Source organism: Doryrhamphus excisus, chromosome 21 (assembly GCF_030265055.1).
Source record: "Doryrhamphus excisus isolate RoL2022-K1 chromosome 21, RoL_Dexc_1.0, whole genome shotgun sequence".
NCBI classification, from domain to species: domain Eukaryota; kingdom Metazoa; phylum Chordata; class Actinopteri; order Syngnathiformes; family Syngnathidae; genus Doryrhamphus; species Doryrhamphus excisus.
The window spans coordinates 6,028,968-6,047,359 of NC_080486.1; the positions used below are offsets into that span (position 1 = coordinate 6,028,968).

The 18,392-nt window shown below is 40.6% G+C and overlaps 1 long non-coding RNA gene across 2 annotated transcripts in view; it reads right to left on the reverse strand.

Annotated features, from left to right (window-relative positions):
- Positions 1-1,564: 1,564 nt before the first annotated feature.
- The window catches only part of LOC131108761 (uncharacterized), a 39,583-nt gene continuing 22,755 nt past the window's right edge, over positions 1,565-18,392 (reverse strand). Inside the window, exons 3-7 of one of the 2 annotated variants that reach the window (XR_009120532.1) lie at positions 13,836-13,987; positions 10,520-13,675; positions 10,366-10,428; positions 2,412-2,571; positions 1,565-1,919 (exon numbers count right to left, since the gene is read on the reverse strand). This is a non-coding gene — a long non-coding RNA (uncharacterized LOC131108761). Of the gene's footprint in view, positions 1,920-2,072; positions 2,572-10,365; positions 10,429-10,519; positions 13,676-13,835; positions 13,988-18,392 lie in introns of those variants that run through there. The other variant, XR_009120531.1, reaches the window with a different exon arrangement.

The window sequence follows — 18,392 nt, forward strand, 5'->3', positions numbered from 1 at the left end:
AGGGTAGGAATGTACATCAATCGGTAAATGGAAAGCTTTACCTTTCGGCTCAGCTGCATCTTCGCCACAAAAATGCAGAGTCCACATCACTGCAGACACCAATCCGCCTGTCAATCGCACATTCCAACCTTCCGTCGCCCGTGAACAAAATCCCGAGAACCCTAAACTCCTTCACTTGTGGCAGAATCTCACTCCCGAGTCGTTGGTGCACCCTTTTCTGGGCAAGAACCATGGGCTTAGAGTTGGAGGTGCTGATTCTCTGGGATATGAATGATTATAGTATGATTGATTGACGCATTGACACCCTTCTCCAGAAGGCCACTTATGCATCCTAGCTGCTTTCAAAAATTTCCTCACTATCTAGGACACAGGCTCCAGAAAATTGCCAGCTAAAATCTCAACCAAACCAATATTTATGAAAAACAGCAAGTTCACACTAAAGCCCTTAAATGGGAAACTTCGAAAACAAGCAAGCAGTCTGAAACTAGCACGTCATGAATAATTTCATCAAATATTTTTGGAAAATCACCTTTTTTAATTTTACCTTTATTTTACTTTATTAGCACCCTTTGAAAGCTATTGCTTGGCCCATTAGTACTAAATCTCACACAATAATAAACTTTATTTACACTTTTTCCATTGCCAAACACAGTTGTCCCTCATTTATAGCAGTCAATTTTTATTTAAAAAAATCAACCTTTAGATGTTTGAGCTGTCACAAAAGCAAAAAAAAAGTGCTCTTTTGTTGGGAACTGAACTTTTCCTGAGATCTAGTACCTATGTTCTACTGAGGAAACTGTAATATTTCATTTGGTCGGTGCAATATTTATATTGCAATAGAACACAATATTCTGTGTGCCTTGAAAAATCAATCAGAATCGTCATGAAATGATGATGGCAATGAAAGGGTTGAATTTTGAAAAATGACACATGGCATCACAGACAGTAATTACAGTACACATATGTATATCTTCTAAATGCCTTCTAATGCCTTCTTTGCATTGACATACATACATTTTGCTTACATATGCATATGTTTTGACAAGGGATGTACCGATCCGCCGGCCACGGATCAGTATCAGACCACTTCTGTGAAAAATGTTGTGCTAAATGCCTTTCAATGCCGATCACAAAAGCCAATCTCCTGCGGCTAAACTATTGCAGTCCATGGCAGTCCCTGCATGCATGTGGTGTCTACTAATGTCTAATTACCCAATGTCTTGGGCAGCGTGGTCATCCTACTTTACTTCACATTGAGCAGGAATGCCAAAACAAAAACAATCATGGCTGCCAACAAATGCCACAAAAACGATCGTGCAGGGGTAAATAGCTTTCATAAGACATTTGAAGAACACTTGACGGTATCTGGTGAGTTTTTGAAGGTGTGATCATCAGTCAAATGGTAGCTAACAAAACATATAAAAATATTCAAAAAATGTACATGTTTAGTGTATAAAGTACAAACTTTATTAAAAGTGATAAGAGAGTGATTTTTAACACGTACACATTTCAAATTGGTTATTGGTTACATTTCAAATCATGGGTCGGAGGTGTTGTTATCAGTTGTTGCAGATGGTATGCCAACTTATTTTATTCATCTATTTTGAGAACAAGCTGCACGGTGGATGAGTGGTTAGCGCACAGGCCTCACAGCTAGGACACCCGAGTTCAATTCCACCCTCTGCCATCTCTGTGTGGGGTTTGCATGTTCTCCCCGTGCATGCGTGGGTTTTCTCCGGGTACTCCGGTTTCCTCCCACGTTCCAAAAAACATGCTAGGTTAATTGGCGACTCCAAATTGTCCATAGGTATGAATGTGAGTGTGAATGGTTGTTTGTCTATATGAGCCCTGTGATTGGCTGGCTGGCGACCAGTTCAGGGTGTACCCCGCCTCTCGCCCGAAGACAGCTGGGATAGGCTCTAGAAAATGAATGAATGAATGAATATTTAGAGAGGTGTTTGTGTGTAGAATACTGGTGACAACAACTAATACAGTGGTTTGTACAGATACATAACTATCAGCTTGTCAATAACATTTCAATTCAGGATGGATGCCCCCCTGCAGGAATGACCAAAATGATTTAGAACCAGAAGTTTAGGGATATCTTTCTTGAGGATTATGGTTTATTCCTTGTGAGTGAACTAAGAAAATCTGTAATGTTTGTTATTGTTGTTGTTATTGAACCCCGGATACAGAGATGGGCCAGGGTTGAAGTCTTCAATGTTCTCTCCACAAAAAAGCACAATAGTTCAGATGGCAAAAAGACAAAAAAATCAGGTATAATCCGGTCACATGGAATGAGAAATGACGGTGCAAGCTGGAGCCGAGCAATGAGAATAGCAAAAAGATGGGAGAACAGAGGCAGAACTAATGAATGGAATAACAGAAATACCAGACCGTGGAAGTAGTACCTGGAGGCGGACGAGAAAGGAATCCAACACTCATGGTACTTGATATGTTACCGGGTGTATGGAACCCGACTATGAGGAACAATCAGTACTGAAGAACGTGATTAATTGGACAGTGGCTGCAGGTGTGTCTTGCACTTCCCCGTGCTGGAGGTAAAGGCATCTGAGGAGCAAACACAAAGAGACACCAGTCGGGGGAACAAAATCCAAAATAAAAGACAGAAGAACAAAACGTGACACTAATCTAAAGCAATACAGCTCTCGCTTCCTAACAGACTGGAAAACACAAGGTTGAATTTCTCTGATTACATACACAACCGCATCCTTTTGTATGCACAAAAAAAAATCCTCACAGCTTTTTCTCTATTTCTCTACCGTTGAGTGAAGTCGAGCTTGTTGCCCCTGGCCACATCACTCATGGTGATGTGGAATGACACCAGCTGGGGCTTGCAGTTACCAGTCACTGAATTGCATTATTTCCCCTCCGGAAACACTCGTGACCATGTTCTTCTGTCTCACGGTATCCCTTGACAAGGGATTAGGACACAAGCACTGACACTGAGATGACAAAACATCGAAGATAAACCTTGATCACCTGAAACCATATGTAATGCATTTTAGTATCAGTAACTAAACACACCGTTCAGTGTCAAACAAATCACTACATGTACATAGAATTGATAACTAGGCATGTTTACATGCTGCAGGGGTTCAGACATTCAAAGTTTTTCATTGCAGGCTGTCAGATTTTTTTTTCACTTGCACAAAAGCAATAGCAAGCTGTGTGAATGCTCAGATTAAAATACTTCATTTGCTTGCATAGCTCACTGATCTCTCGGGGAAACGGATGCGGAAGTTGCTAATTGTTTCACAGTGTTTACCAGTTTGCTAGCAATTGCTTCAACTGACAATTCAAGTATAATTGGGGGAACAGTGAAGCAAAGCTGTTACATTTTTGCTGTTGTCATTGAGATTTTGATATGACCCTGTAACAGAAGTAGGGTGGATTCCTCAATGGTCCCTGTACTCACACGGCTAAGAAAGTCAGTTGAACCAAAACAAAGACAATAGGACTTTAGACCAGAGGTCCTCAATCAATTTTGGATATATGGACCATTATTTTATTTCAAAATGACAATATACTTACAAATTCCACAGTTTTTGCATGTAAATGTTTTTTGTAAGAAAATAGATGGGTGGATTAAACACCGGCGACAAGGGCTGGTTCATGGAGCACAATTAATTGGCCAGTCTTTTTCGTCATAGCTGTGACTTTTTGCTCATCTGTGAGAATTTCTTATGTTTTGCAAATGCTTTTAACAGCGTTGATTGTTTGAGGGAGCCAGATGTTTGTTTTTTCATCTCTGTGGTCTTGCAAGAATCCTTTCTGTTTTATGTTTCTGAATCTGTTTTTTGCGACTCTGCTTCAAATGTACAATAAGATTGGTCGTATTAAACTTCCCCAATTCTGTACCATAACAGGAAACCTGTGCATGACAAGTTTTGCCCTCAGTGGAAGTACTGGAGCGGAGTCTGGGATTGACCGCTGGTAACAAAGTGCTTATAACAGCGATATAAGCCAATATAATCAGATTTTTTTTTTTTTTTTTTTCTGGGGTGGGGGCATTGAGCTAATATCGGCCATCGGATTGGAACATCTCTAGTTTTGGATAAAAGTTTTGTTGGTAGACTTATCCATGACTCATCTTGAGTGTTCTGCCTGAGACCAGGAAGTTCTCATCCATTCTGATTATGTACTTTTGAGGTGAAAAAAAAAAAAAAAAAAAAAAAAAGTGTAGTTCAATGGGAAATGGGCAGGGCTTACATCTGTATAGTATTTTATGTTTGTATTATTTCAAGTCTATATAGGTGTGGTATATTATTCAGCTATATTTGTACTGTGTATGTGTGTAAGTGATCCTTGAGACTTTATTCTTGAATTATTTTTTTATGAAGTTGGTGATTCATGCATCAAGGGAAATAATGTGTCAGCCTTGTTGACTGTATTTTGCTGAAAAGCACTGCGTTCAGAACTACAACCAATTTTCCAACTGACCTTATACCGCCATCCAAATCAGCCAAAGCAAGCAGGGGGAAAAAACAACCTCAGTGACTGATGCCCGCAATCGTACCCGCTGTTTTATGAAATGCACTGTGTACATTATGAAATAAGTTTAAGATTGTAAGGTTTATACTGCAATGTACTTAGAGGGTTGTAATATTTTAGCACGCTTACGTCAGCCGTAGATGCAGAATGCTTGATGCCGCTCTTGTGGTATTGTACAATTGTACTTAATGTTGTGGTCAGTCAATATAGCTTACCGATAGCACTGTCTGACAAAATTCTTATATTGTTGGTAGCACACCCCTTTTATTATAACTTCATGGAGTAAGACAAAAAAACAAAAAAAAAACAAGTTTCAAGGGAAAAAAAAGTGGTCCTGAGTTGGGGCTATTGTGTAAAAATACGTTTTGAGTCGGGTCTTGAACATTTTTAACTTAAGTATTAGCTCTAATATCAGGAGGTTGGGCATTCCACACATTTGGAGCCCGAATAGGAAAGACTCTCGTCCTACATATTGTTTATTTCAGTCTGTTGCATCCTTCCGTTTGAATGACTTGAATTAGAGCTTCACTTTTTTCATCCACTCACAAAGACTATGGTTTAAGTCTGTATATTCATATAATCCAAAACTAACGGGGAGAGTTCAGCAATCATAATAAAGCTGTATCTGGAAAACAAAAATACATAACAACAAAATACATAACAAAAATATACAGTGAAGAAAATAAGTATTTGAACACCCTGCTATTTTGCTATTTCTCCCACTTAGAAATCATGGAGGGGTCTGAAATTTTCATCGTAGGTGCATGTCCACTGTGAGAGAGATAAACTAAAAAGAAAAATCCAGAAATCACAATGCATGATTTTTTTAACAATTTATTTGTGTGATACAGCTGCTAATAAGTATTTGAACACCTGAGAAAATGAATGTTAATATTTGGTACAGTAGCCTTTGTTTGCTATTACAGAGGTCAAACGTTTCCTGTAGTTTTTCACCAGGTTTGCACACACTGCAGGAGGGATCTTGGCCCACTCCTCCACACAGATCTTCTCTAGATCAGTCAGGTTTCTGGGCTGTCGCTGAGAAACACGGAGTTTGAGCTCCCTCCAAAGATTTTCGATTGGGTTCAGGTCTGGAGACTGGCTGGGCCATGCTAGAACCTTGATATGCTTCTTACGGAGCCACTCCTTGGTTTTCCTGGCTGTGTGCTTCGGGTCGTTGTCGTGTTGGAAGACCCAGCCACGACCCATCTTCAATGCTCTGACAGAGGGAAGGAGGTTGTTCCCCAAAATCTCACAATACACGGCCCCAGTCATCCTCTCTTTAATGCAGTGCACTCGTCCTGTCCCATGTGCAGAAAAACACCCCCAAAGCATGATGCTACCACCCCCATGCTTCACAGTAGGGATGGTGTTCTTCGGATTGTACTCTTCATTCTTCTTCCTCCAAACACGCTTATTGGAATTATGACCAAAAAGTTCTATTTTGGTCTCATCTGACCATAAAACTTTCTCCCATGACTCCTCTGTATCATCCAAATGGTCATATGCAAACTTAAGACGGGCCTTGACATGTGCTGGTTTAAGCAGGGGAACCTTTCGTGCCATGCATGATTTCACATCATGACGTCTTAGTGTATTACCTACAGTAACCTTGGAAACGGTGGTCCCAGCTCTTTTCAGGTCATTGACCAAGTCCTGTCGTGTAGTTCTGGGCTGATTCCTCACCTTTCTTAGAATCATTGAGACCCCACGAGGTGATATCTTGCATGGGGCTCCACTCCGATTGAGATTGACCGTCATGTTTAGCTTCTTCCATTTTCTAATGATAGCTCCAACAGTGGACCTTTTTTCACCAAGCTGCTTGGTAATTGCTCCGTAGCCCTTTCCAGCCTTGTGGAGGTGTACAATTTTGTCTCTGGTGTCTTTGGACAGCTCTTTGGTCTTCGCCATGTTACAAGTTAAAGTCTTACTGATTGTATGGGGTGGACAGGTGTCTTTATGCAGCTAACGACCTCAAACAGGTGCATCTGATTCAGGATGATACATGGAGTGCAGGTGGACTTCTAATGGGCAGACTAACAGGTCTTTCAGGGTCAGAATTCTAGATGATACACAGGTGTTCAAATACTTATTTGCAGCTGTATCACACAAATAAATTGTTAAAAAATCATGCATTGTGATTTCTGGATTTTTCTTTTTAGTTTATCTCTCTCACAGTGGACATGCACCTACGATGAAAATTTCAGACCCCTCCATGATTTCTAAGTGGGAGAAATAGCAAAATAGCAGGGTGTTCAAATACTTATTTTCTTCACTGTATAACGGGGATTGGCACACCAATATAAATACAATTTTCAAGATTAAACATTCTTGATGCACAAAATAATAATCAAACTTATTTGTTCATATGATGCACACAGAGCAATGAACAACTTCATGCTCTGTCTCCTCTCCGCTCCATTCTCCTTACGCCATGAGGCATTCAGGCACACTTGTAATTGTGAATGTTAGGCACTAATCCATCCATCTATTTTCTATGCCAGGGTCGCGGGTGTTAGGCACTGATCGTTTTTCTTTTTTATTCATGTACCCTTTGGGAACATAGAATCTGAGACAACCTGAGCAGTCCAGTTGCAATCGATACAACGCCCTGAGAAGGTCTCTGAAAGGATTCGGGAGATAGACCAGAAAAAATAACTGGTTATTTTTATGCCATGTAAACAACTTATGGGTGTCAAAAGGGTAAATCCATGCAACCAGTAATATTTTTGATGTGTGCATAAAGAGTGCTACCTGCTACCTTTTTAAAAATATATATTTCATTGTTCATGTCAAAACAAGTTGGGTTTCTGTATTGCAGAAAGGCACCGCAAACCCGATGACTGTCGTAAAGAAAGGGATTTTAACGAAGTGTTGCCGATCTGGTAAACACATTTAGATTTAAAGTCACTCTTTCAATTCATTGCATCATACAATTGCCTTTGATTTCTTTTCATTTCATTGCGTCACATAAATCCATTGCATATCTTTTCAAACTCCTCAATTCATCCGTGGTCATCAGATTAAGACAAGGTACAGAAGTTTGGCTGGGGAATATCACAGCATAACTTTTAAAGTGTTCATGTTGGGGTTCAATACTGAAGTCAGTTTTTAAAGCATGGTTCAGTTCGTATTGCTTATAAGCAAGGCAGGCGTCTTCAACTTTCACCAATATTAGAGCTTCTTTGACAAAAAAAGAGGTGAGAGGTGTTTTGTTTTTTTTTTTTTTTTACATGACTGGTAACATTTGAATTGCCACTCAAACAGTCTGGTCACTGTTTTTATGTGTGACTATTTTGTTATTAAATAGAAGCTACTCAAAATTTGGTGGCAAGCTGTTCGAGACCCTTGCAGAAAGGGAACTAAATACAATACGTTAAACTGTGTAGCTTTTGTTATTGTTATTGTAACTAAACATGTAATTTCCCAGCAAATAAAATTAATCAATAAGTCAAGAAAATTAATCCAACACATCGTCTTGTTCTTTTCCTCTTTGTTCATATTGGTTATTTTCTTCTCTGCTGGCCTAACCACTACCAGAAGCACGACTACTGCCTACATTCATTCATTCATTCATTCATTCATTTTCTACCGCTTTTTCCTCATGAGGGTCGCTGGGGGTGCTGGAGCCTATCCCAGCTGTCTTCAGGCGAGAGGCGGGGTACACCCTGGACTGGTCGCCAGCCAATCACAGGGCACATATAGACAAACAACCATTCACACTCACATTCATATCTATGGACAATTTGGAGTCGCTAATTAACCTAGCATGTTTTTGGAATGTGGGAGGAAACCGGAGTACCCGGGGGAAAACCCACGCATGCACGGGGAGAACATGCAAACTCCACACAGAGATGGCTAAGGGTGGGATTGAACCTGGTCTCCTAGCTGTGAGGTCTGTGCGCTAACCACTCAACTGCCGTGCCGCCTACTGCCTACATTTAGAACTTAAATTCTAATATTTGTTCATGGAAATTGTATTAATCTAACAGTTTACTATCTTCATTTCATAGCTCGTTTCTTGGTTGCATGCTTCAGTGTCCCACTGCCCAGAGCCTACAGAATCAAGAGTGCTGCCCAATGTTACAGAATAGTTTACTGTTTCCTACCATACATTTTCTATACCACTTATCCTCATCAGCTGGAGCCTATCCCAGCTGACTTCAGGCGAGAGGCAGGGTTCACCGTGGACTGGTCACCATCGAATTACAGGGCACATATAGCATTACCACATATATTCATACCTATGGACAATTTGAAGTCACCAATTGGCCAAGAAACCGGAGTACCCGGAGAACACCCACGCAAGCACGGGGAGAACATGCAAACTCCACACAGAGATGCCCAAGCGGAGATTCAAACCCATGTCTTCCTGATCTCCTGACTGTGTGGCCAACATGCTAACCACTCGGTTCCTGGTTTTTTGTTTTTTTTCTGATTTGCCACAGAGTGAGATCAACACATTTTTGTTGTCTGATTGGTTGATCAGAGCCAAACTGGACGGTACCAAATGTAGTGTGGACTTTTGTCCTCGTCTTAACTCTTCATCACCAAGACTTTCTATCTACACTCGTTACATTTGACTGAGCGCCGACTTTACAAGCACCAGTGCTTTACCTGTGGAATTTCGTTTTCATGCTCAAAGTTGCTCACAGAAGTGAAATTGGAAAATAAAGTGGAAATTAAATGGTTTAGTGGGTTTCTTGCTTCATGAATAAGTTGTTAGTTGTCTCTGTTGTGAGGTCGCTCATGGACGTTTCCATGGCAAATGCTTTGTTATGGCAATGACACTAACTGAGGCTCTGAGATTGGGCACCTTTCAGGGGAACTCCGGGCCAATACACTCATACATCCAAGGACACTCACATGCGCATCCCTGACCTCATCCAACACCTTCGGCACTATATCCCGCTGGGGGATCCTCCTGGTGAGATGGGAACCATAGCTTGTGCCGATTATGGCTCGATTAGGTTTGGCTGGCTGCTGGCCGCACTGGGAACACATTCACTCCCCTTTCCCTTCTCCCCTGGTGCAAGTCTTGTGTTTATGTTGTAAAAGTGTGCTTATTTGTGCCTATTTGTGCTAAGGGTCTTTGATAGTCCCACACTGTACTCCCCCATAGCTTAGTTTGGAATTGGAAGTCTCCCCACTTATTGTTTCCGTTCTTCTATTTCCTCCATCACCCAGTCATCCGGACCTGATCTGATCATTAGTAGTATTTTTGACACAGCAAGACATATCATATGTAGAGATTTGTGCTGACAATTTAGTGACATGGTTGCTATATTTAATGAGTTGGGTTGTGCGTTAAAAGTAAAAAAAAAATGCATCATGCATTTATTCGGCCATAAAATACAAGCGTTAAATCATGCTGCCACATTGGCATGCAGGATTGGAACGCTGCGGGTGTGCCGTTATGCAATGCAAGCCTGAAAGCTCTAAAGCTTTCACAATGCAACCCGACCCCTGACCAGCTAGTGTCAAGAAGAAAGACAAAAGCAGTGAACAGATATTGGAACTATTAATTCTGCATTTCAGCCAATAAGGAACGTAAAGTACATATACAGTACTACCTGGCAGTTATATAAAATATTAGGTTTGTTAAAATGTCGAGGAGGTGGACTTTCAGGTTGTCTTGGAAGAAGTTTCGCCTCTCATCCGAGAAGGCTTCATCAGTTCATGCTATAATTTTCTCAGTTCAGGCTGACAGACGAGAGCTGTCCTATCTAGTTTAACTGGTGTGGGTCCTACCTAGTCTTTGAGCATGAGAGGATGAGAGGCGAACCCTAACCGTCCAGTTGCGATGGATTGAATGCCCTGAGAATACAATGAATGAATAGGTTTCCTTACTTTCTGAGTGACGAGCATCACTGGCAGCCCCTTGCTGATTAGCTGACTTCATAGGGTCCGTGGCTGCGACAGGAGGACACCATCTTATTCAGTTGCAACACACTTATCTTATGCAACCATACTTCATAGCCAAACCTATTACTTGTTTTCGCACTTTTGTTTACTTGTTATCTCCTGTTCTTTGCTTCTGTTTCTGCAGCTGGAGTACAGCTGATGACAAACGGTTACATGGGTGAACAACATTGTCACTTAGGTTTCTGTACCATTATGGCTCAAATGAAACTAGATGCAAATAAGGAGAAATAAGCAGTGTTATCCCAAATCAATCACAGCAGATACCCACATTTGGGCTTTTCAATCAATTTAGCTTTTTTCTGAAAAAAAAAAAAAAAACACATATTCATCATAAGACGGTAAAAATGCATAAATATGTAATAATACAGGTAAAATGTAAAGTATACTAAACTGTGGTGAGACCACCCATTGGTCTGTTGTCTGGTCTAGCGACTGAGGAAAAGACGGGAAACAGAACTGGAGGTTGCAGAGATGAGGATGCTGAGGTTCTCATTGGGAGTGACCAGGATAGATAGGATCAGGAACGAGTACATCAGAGGGACATTACATGTTAGAGGCCTTGGAGATTAAGTTAGAGAGGCCAGACTGAGATTGTTCGGACATGTGCAGAGGAGAGATAGTCAATATAAGGCCAATGAGGAAGACTAAAGAAGAGGTTCATGGATGTAGTGAAGGAGGACATGAGACAGAGACAGATGCAGAAGACAGGGATGGAGGGAGGAGATTGATTTGCTGTGGTGACCCCTGAAGGGAAAAGCCCAAAGGTAAGGCACCCACTGTTAGAAATCCCACTAATTTTCCATGTTTGTCTTTTAGGCTTGCAATTTTGCATTTTGGTGGGCAGTCCTTAAACACACTGTAGTTGTGTGGTAAGAGCAAAAGTTTGTTTGGCTACTGAAGCACTAACTTCAATAGCCAATGCAGCCTCAAAGCTTGCAGATAGGTGAACCCAAGTTATTATTCTCTATTATTGTAATTACAACAAACAGATGACCAGGCTCAAGCCGACAACTTGGCACCGATTCCATCTGTCCATACATCGTCTTACATCATCGTCCATTAGTGGTGGGTACCTATACATTTACACACAATTAGGGTTTGTGTTTTTTTGTTGCGAGTGAAAAGAAGAATGTTTTGAACACTCTCAAAAGACTAAGTACAGACGTACACATGCCAATTGAGACAGAGCCTGTGGAAATGCTACCTTGCTCAAGGGTACACCAGTGAGTAAATGTTTACTGAATGCATACCTTACGCCATTTAAAGAGGTTTAAACGTGGGGCTTTCTGCCCCAGGCTGCATTCTTACTGTAGCGACTTGGATGTGGCTACCACCCGCTTTGCTTTATTCCAATTCTTTTGCTTGTTCAAGAAAAACAGTCCCAGTCCCTGATTATCCATTCTTACTGTGTATTCTTCACACAGACAGATCAATGAAATAGTCCTCAGTATTTAACTTGCCACGCAACAGCTGGTTTCATGCTCAACAATTATTACACACCGAGTCCTTTCCAACCCTGTGGGAACCATCTGGCAAAGGTGAATTCAGTTTGAAGCTTCAACCATGAACACAGAGCTTATTACAAACACTTCAAAGTATAAAGTGCTGAGACAATTAAGTTCAACTCAGCGAAAAGTGAGATTTTCAGAGAACGTGGTGACTCAAGTGACCTATTTGTAATTTTCGCCGAGCACGCCTGTAATTACACCGTTTCCTGTTTTCGCTGGTGCTTTAAAGACAAATACGCGACTGTTTTTACAGATGCTGTATGAGAGTGTCTCAAGAGCAGCTGCCACAGACCTCATTTAAATGTAGCTGACACCTTCACGGCGTTGGTATTCAACAGTGAATATGCTGAACTTATAATATGAGTGTCATACAAACAGAAATCAAATTGCAAATTCTATTTAATCAACTATCTGCACCTCCCTGGCAACAGAAAATGTATTTGCATAAACACCAGCTTAATTATTCACAGTTCCACAATCATATCTTGAGAATATGTTCCTGCAGAGGCCTGTGTTAATGCATTTTTAAAGGCACGTAGCCCCAGTTTTGTGGTACGGAACCTTTGGTGTGCCGATTTCCCACATGGTACACATTGGAAAATCTATCTCCCCCTACGCAGCTACCAGGTAGATAACTTAAAAAAGTAATTACTTACAGTTACTAGTTAAAATAGGGAGAATTAAATGGGGGAATTTAGCTTTGTAGTGAAGTAGAAGAACTGGAGGGAGCAGAGATGAGGATGCTGAGGTTCTCATTGGGAGTGACCAGGATGGATAGGATCAGGAACGAGTACATCAGAGGGACATTACATGTTAGAGACCTTGAAGATAAAGTCAGAGAGGCCAGACTGAGATGGTTGGGACATGTCCAGAGGAGAGATAGTGAATATATTGGTAGAAGGATGCTACATTTAGAGCTGCCAGGTAGGAGGCGTAGAGGGAGACCAAAGAGGAGGTTTATGGATGTAGTGAAGGAGGACATGAGACAGAGACAGATGCGGAAGACAGGGTTGGATGGAGGAGATTGATTTGCTGTGGCGACCCCTGAAGGGAAAAGCCCAAAGAGAAAGAAGAAGTTGAGAGATAAAGTTTCAACAGTTTGCTCTGAGACTTAATACACACAATGAAAGTACATCAAGTAGCACCTGGACCTCCATCCTGAAAAGGACAGTTTTAAAATGAAAAACTGCTCTATTGTTGCATTGTGTTCTGTTGTGTGGCTTCGACATGTGATGTTCCCGAATTAGTGAACAATGAGAACCATTTCCAACTTGCATGTAAGAACGTCTTGTTCGTATATCTTTTACACTCTGGATCAAAATGTTCAGACCGGTTGAAAAGTAGATCCTCAAAATGAATCTATTTGGGAGTGAGACAAAAAACACTTTGTAGTTAGATTACCTGGCACTGGAAGTCAGTAAGGTTGTTATTTTAACACCGTTTGAGCCAACACTGGTGTTTCTCACTAAACAAATGCACCCTTGTAAGTAGTCTCCTATTTGGGAACGACTGGCTTTCCTGGTGAAATACATTAAACAGATAATGACCAGTGGATAGGTTTAAGCAATATGTTGGCATTGTTGTAAAGATGGGGAATAAAGGTAAAGATGATAAAGGTGATGCCTGTCAACCTAAGGCATTGGAGGATGAACATGAAGTATCTCAAAGTCAGTAGCAGTAATGTTACCTTCATTAACAGCAAGGAATGCAAGGAACTTATTGGTTTTCTGCAAGAAGAATAGGACAGAGTTGATTAGACTTTGGCCTGTAAATACTTGGATAAAAGAATGTTGTCATTCGGTTTGGTAATTATATCTACTGGTTTCATCTCATTGAATATATAATAAAACATGAATGACATTACTTGTAAAACTCGTAATTACTTACATTTTTATGTTTCTTTCGGTCTCTGCACTTCCGTCTTGTAGCACGGCCTTCTCAGACAAGGGCCAAGGGGTAGAATTGGGATTTAGCCGAAGTCACTCTCTGGTGGAGCTAGCTACACCACACCCATCTTCTGGTGTGCTACTCGTACTAAGCTGCATAGAAAAACGAAATTCTTGGCAATGATCAGATACGCCACTTCTGTGCAAGCATCGTCCAATTTTGGGAGGCAGACATCGAGAATGGAGTTTTTTTTGTGTGTGTAATAATCACCACTTCTCCCAAGCTTCGATTGGAACGTCCTTGGAACAATTCCTTAATATCCTAAAATTGAGGAATGTGGAAAAATTCCCACCAATTCACAACCAAAGACATATTTATGTTTGTTTTTTTTTGTATGTGGCTAAATTTGTGTCAAAGTGAAATGTATCCTTTCACAAAATGTGTTTTTCTTCCTTTTTTTGTTGGGAAAATTGTCAAAAATGGCGGCTACTAAGAAGGAAGCCTGCTTTAGTTCAGCAAAACAACACTCCCTCATTTTACCACACTACCGAGAGGTGCATTCACAGACAGCCTCAACACACAATCATTATTTGTGTGTAGGTGGCCTAAATAAACAGAATGACAAAGAAAAACAATACATTTATATTATTATCAGCATTAAATATAAAAAAAAACACAAATATGTAAAAAAAAAACAGGACGAAACCTCACAATGCAAAAATACAACTAAGGCAGTTGCTGAAAAATTGAGACTCACAAAATACTACAGTCAGAAAATACACAGGACTACGTTAAAAAGCCATAGCATTTCAGTATGTGGAATCAAACTATGGAATGGATTGAGTAAGGAACTCAAACAATGCACAACGATGAGACAATTCAAGAAACAAGCAGTTGATGTTTGAAGGATGAAGAGTCTTCAACCAGTCATGATGTACTTTATATATCCCTATATTGACAGTTACTATGGTACCCATTATGTCATTGTATGGTCATATCACCTCGTACTTTGGTACGAGGTACATTATGAAAAAAAATACCTTAAACTGTATTATGGAAAGCAGGAAGTGAACAAATGTCCCAGTTACTGATTGTAAAAGTACCAGATGGAGGGGTAGGATTTAATAAGCTTTGCTTCTTCCTACTCCTTTTGGACATGTGGAACTGTGAACTGATTATGTGATGCATTCAATTGTAATCTGATGCATGTTCAAATGAAATTAAACCATTACCATTACCAAAATGACCAACAATCAGGATATACGCAGGCTAGCACAGCACAAGGAGAACGTTGAGCTGGACGCAAGTTTAGATGTTGCAACAATCTGGCACTGAGGACCTGATTGAATCGGTCCCTGTGACGTGCAACAAAGAGCAGACAGGCGGCAGCAAAGCAGCTCCAACAGAACAACTAATTTTTGTTTTGATTCATTATTTGTTTATACTGTATTCATATGCAATTTGAATTGTCTTCTGCATGTAAAACTATAAAATGTGTTGTCTTGACATTTTTTGCTTTAGGCTTGGAAAATTTGATTTGGTTAGCGTCCGTTTGTTAGAATAAAATGTAGATAGAATGAATATAGCATTAGTTATCACCCTTATATCCATTTGCTTGACAATAGAACGTGTTTGAATGTGCTGAAGAAGGATGTTCCCGTGACCCTGATCAGAGACCCCCAGTGACCCCCAGGTCCTGGAGGTGCCTGGATGCGCCAACAGCGACCCTGCAGATGTTCATGTTAATCCTGCAACAATGTGTCAAGATAAGACTCATAAAACAATAAAAGTAATTACTCCCACATATGTACGCACACACATAGACAAACAAATCCAACTTGTGCAACTGCCTTCTCCCCTCCTTAGAGTTGCACGACCATGTAGTAGGGACCCCCGAAAGAAGAAAAAGAGTGTGAACTGCATATTCAGAGTGGAGCGGCATGTCACTGGGTATGTGGTTTCACTCTCCTCGGTGCGAGTAACTTTGAATATTGTTATCTGTCAATTCTGTATTTCTGTATTTAAGTGTTTTTACAAGTGTCACAGGAGTTTGAACCTGACACCGCTACAGTCGGATCTTCTGGAACAAATTAATGAAGCTAACCAAGGTTCCACTGTACATAAAACAAATCTTCTAATAAGCCAAATTACAAAGAGGGGACTCATTAGATTAGAAATTGTGACATTATCCTCCAACTGGGTAAATAAAGAGGCTTTTTGTTTTTGACTCTTTTACACCAGGAGGTCAATGCCAAGAGCTGATATTTAAATTGTTGACCAATTAGTTTTGGGATTTATTTTTGTTTGCACCACTTGGGGGTTCTCTGTATAAATAATCCTTCACATATCGCCAACTCTCATCAATGCCTGCTGAGCATTTAATCATAAGCATGTGTCCAATCTACTCAAAGCGCAAAGCAATTATAAATGCCTGCAGGCAAATTGAAACAGGTAGCCGCGTTGTTGGATTATTTTTAGCCACAATTGATGGACCCCCCGCCTCAGTTGAAAATGTGTTTTTGTTATGTATTTTGAATGCACCCTCTTGTTAGCGGCATCAGGAGACATTCTGTTCAACACTGCTTGCTGTATACCCCAAAGGCTTCCCAAAAAGATACTCTCCAAAAGTAGGACAATAATATGGTTTCTAACAGACTACAGTCAGAATGATGCCAGGCACCGGAAATAATCTGAATCTCAGTTAAAAAAAAAGAAAATAGTAACAAACAAAAAACACCATGTGAAAGGAGTAAATCTTATAAAAGACTCGCAAAATGGTAGACAGTTTGATTTTCCGAGTCACCACCGATTTATTTCATGCTCTGTGGCGTTAATAAGCACCTAATACTCGACAGACAAGTTGACAAATCTTACAATTGACATGACTCTTGTCTTTTAAACTTCCTGCGGCTGATATTTGCTTGATTATTCTGCTTTTCATCCTCTTTCATCAACGTCATTCTGTCCACTTGCAGGTTAAAATGGCGCATTGACATATTCGTGTTGTCCAGGTAAAAAAAAATGTAATGTTGAAGATCACTGAAAGTGGCAAGTCTATTAATTGGGGGAATGGGATAAAAATGCCAGGAGTGGGAATTGAGTTTCCAAAGGCCTGTCAAGTATAAGCCTGTTAGCTAACTTAACCAATTTTAATATGCGCCTGCGGGCTGACTAAATTGTACGACTATGGCAAACCTCAAGTTCACTGAATGTCATGGCAAAAATGTCAAACTTTTAGTAACTCGCTATTGCCTTCGTTTTGGAACAGTAATACTCGAATTACACTTAAAGGGAGATACTCGTCCATCCAAGCCCACACCTCCTTGTCTCCAGCTCCACTGGGGGATAGAGGCGTTCCAGACCCAGTTGCGAGACACAACCCTTCCGGTGTTGAGGTCTACCGTGGGGTCTCCACCCGTTTGAGTGTGCGTGGAACACCTCAACACAGAGATTTCCAGGAGGCATTCGGACTAGATCAGTCAAAGTCGTTGCAATTAATTCTTCTCTGTGTAAACAGCGGCTCTACTCCCAATGGCCAAGCACCTTAGTCCAGCCATCGTGCAGAGAAATTTCAGCCAATGTATCCATGATATTGGTCACTATCCGAAGCTTGTGACCATACATGAGGCTAATAGGCTGAGCTGTCTCCTCACCATGATGGTCCACAATCGATCTACCCTCACTGATGAACAAGTCTTGAACCAGTCATGATGTGCTTTATATATCACTATATCTACACTTACTATGGTACCCATTATGTCATTGTATGGTCATATCACCTTGTACTTTGGTACGAGGTACATTATGAAAAAAATACCTTGGACTGTATTATGGAAAGCAGGAAGTGAACAAATGTCACAGTTACTGATCGTAAAAGTACCAGATGGAGGGGTAGGATTTAATAAGCTTTGTCTCCCTGAGCTGTCTCCTCACCATGATGGTCCACAATTGATCTACCCTCACTGATGAACAAGACGCAGATATACTTGAATTCTTCCACCTGAAGCAAAACCTCACTTCCATGGCCTCACATTTACACTCATTTCACAGTTTTGTGGAAAGATGTAGCAACGTCCCAACTCATACTGGACAAGTAAGTCACCCAAGAAGGAAGTCAAAAGAAAAAGCATTTCAAATGTACGGAGAGTATATGCCGTGTTTAAACTGCCAATACAATAGACTGGCATTATGATTGATGGGTATTAGTATTGTCCAAACAACCAATAAGCAATTGTCTGTCAAACTCTTTCCTCCAGCTCTAATTATTAGTGTCAGGTAGTATTGATAGACAAAGTGTCTGCATAGTTATTACCCTCAGGTCCACAAAGTGCAATATAAGCTTGATGTTATGCAATCAAGCTGATCCTTGGGTGATCAATATGTGATGGGGTTTGTTTGAAAGGCAGGATATCAATACATAATCTCTAAACTCTCTTTGGATGGGCTCTACATGTTCAAATAAGTTCATGGTCTTGTATGATGTGAGATATACAAGGTATCGGGTTAAATATGCCCTGAGGCTGATCAAGGTAATATGGCATGCACTCAGTGTAACTA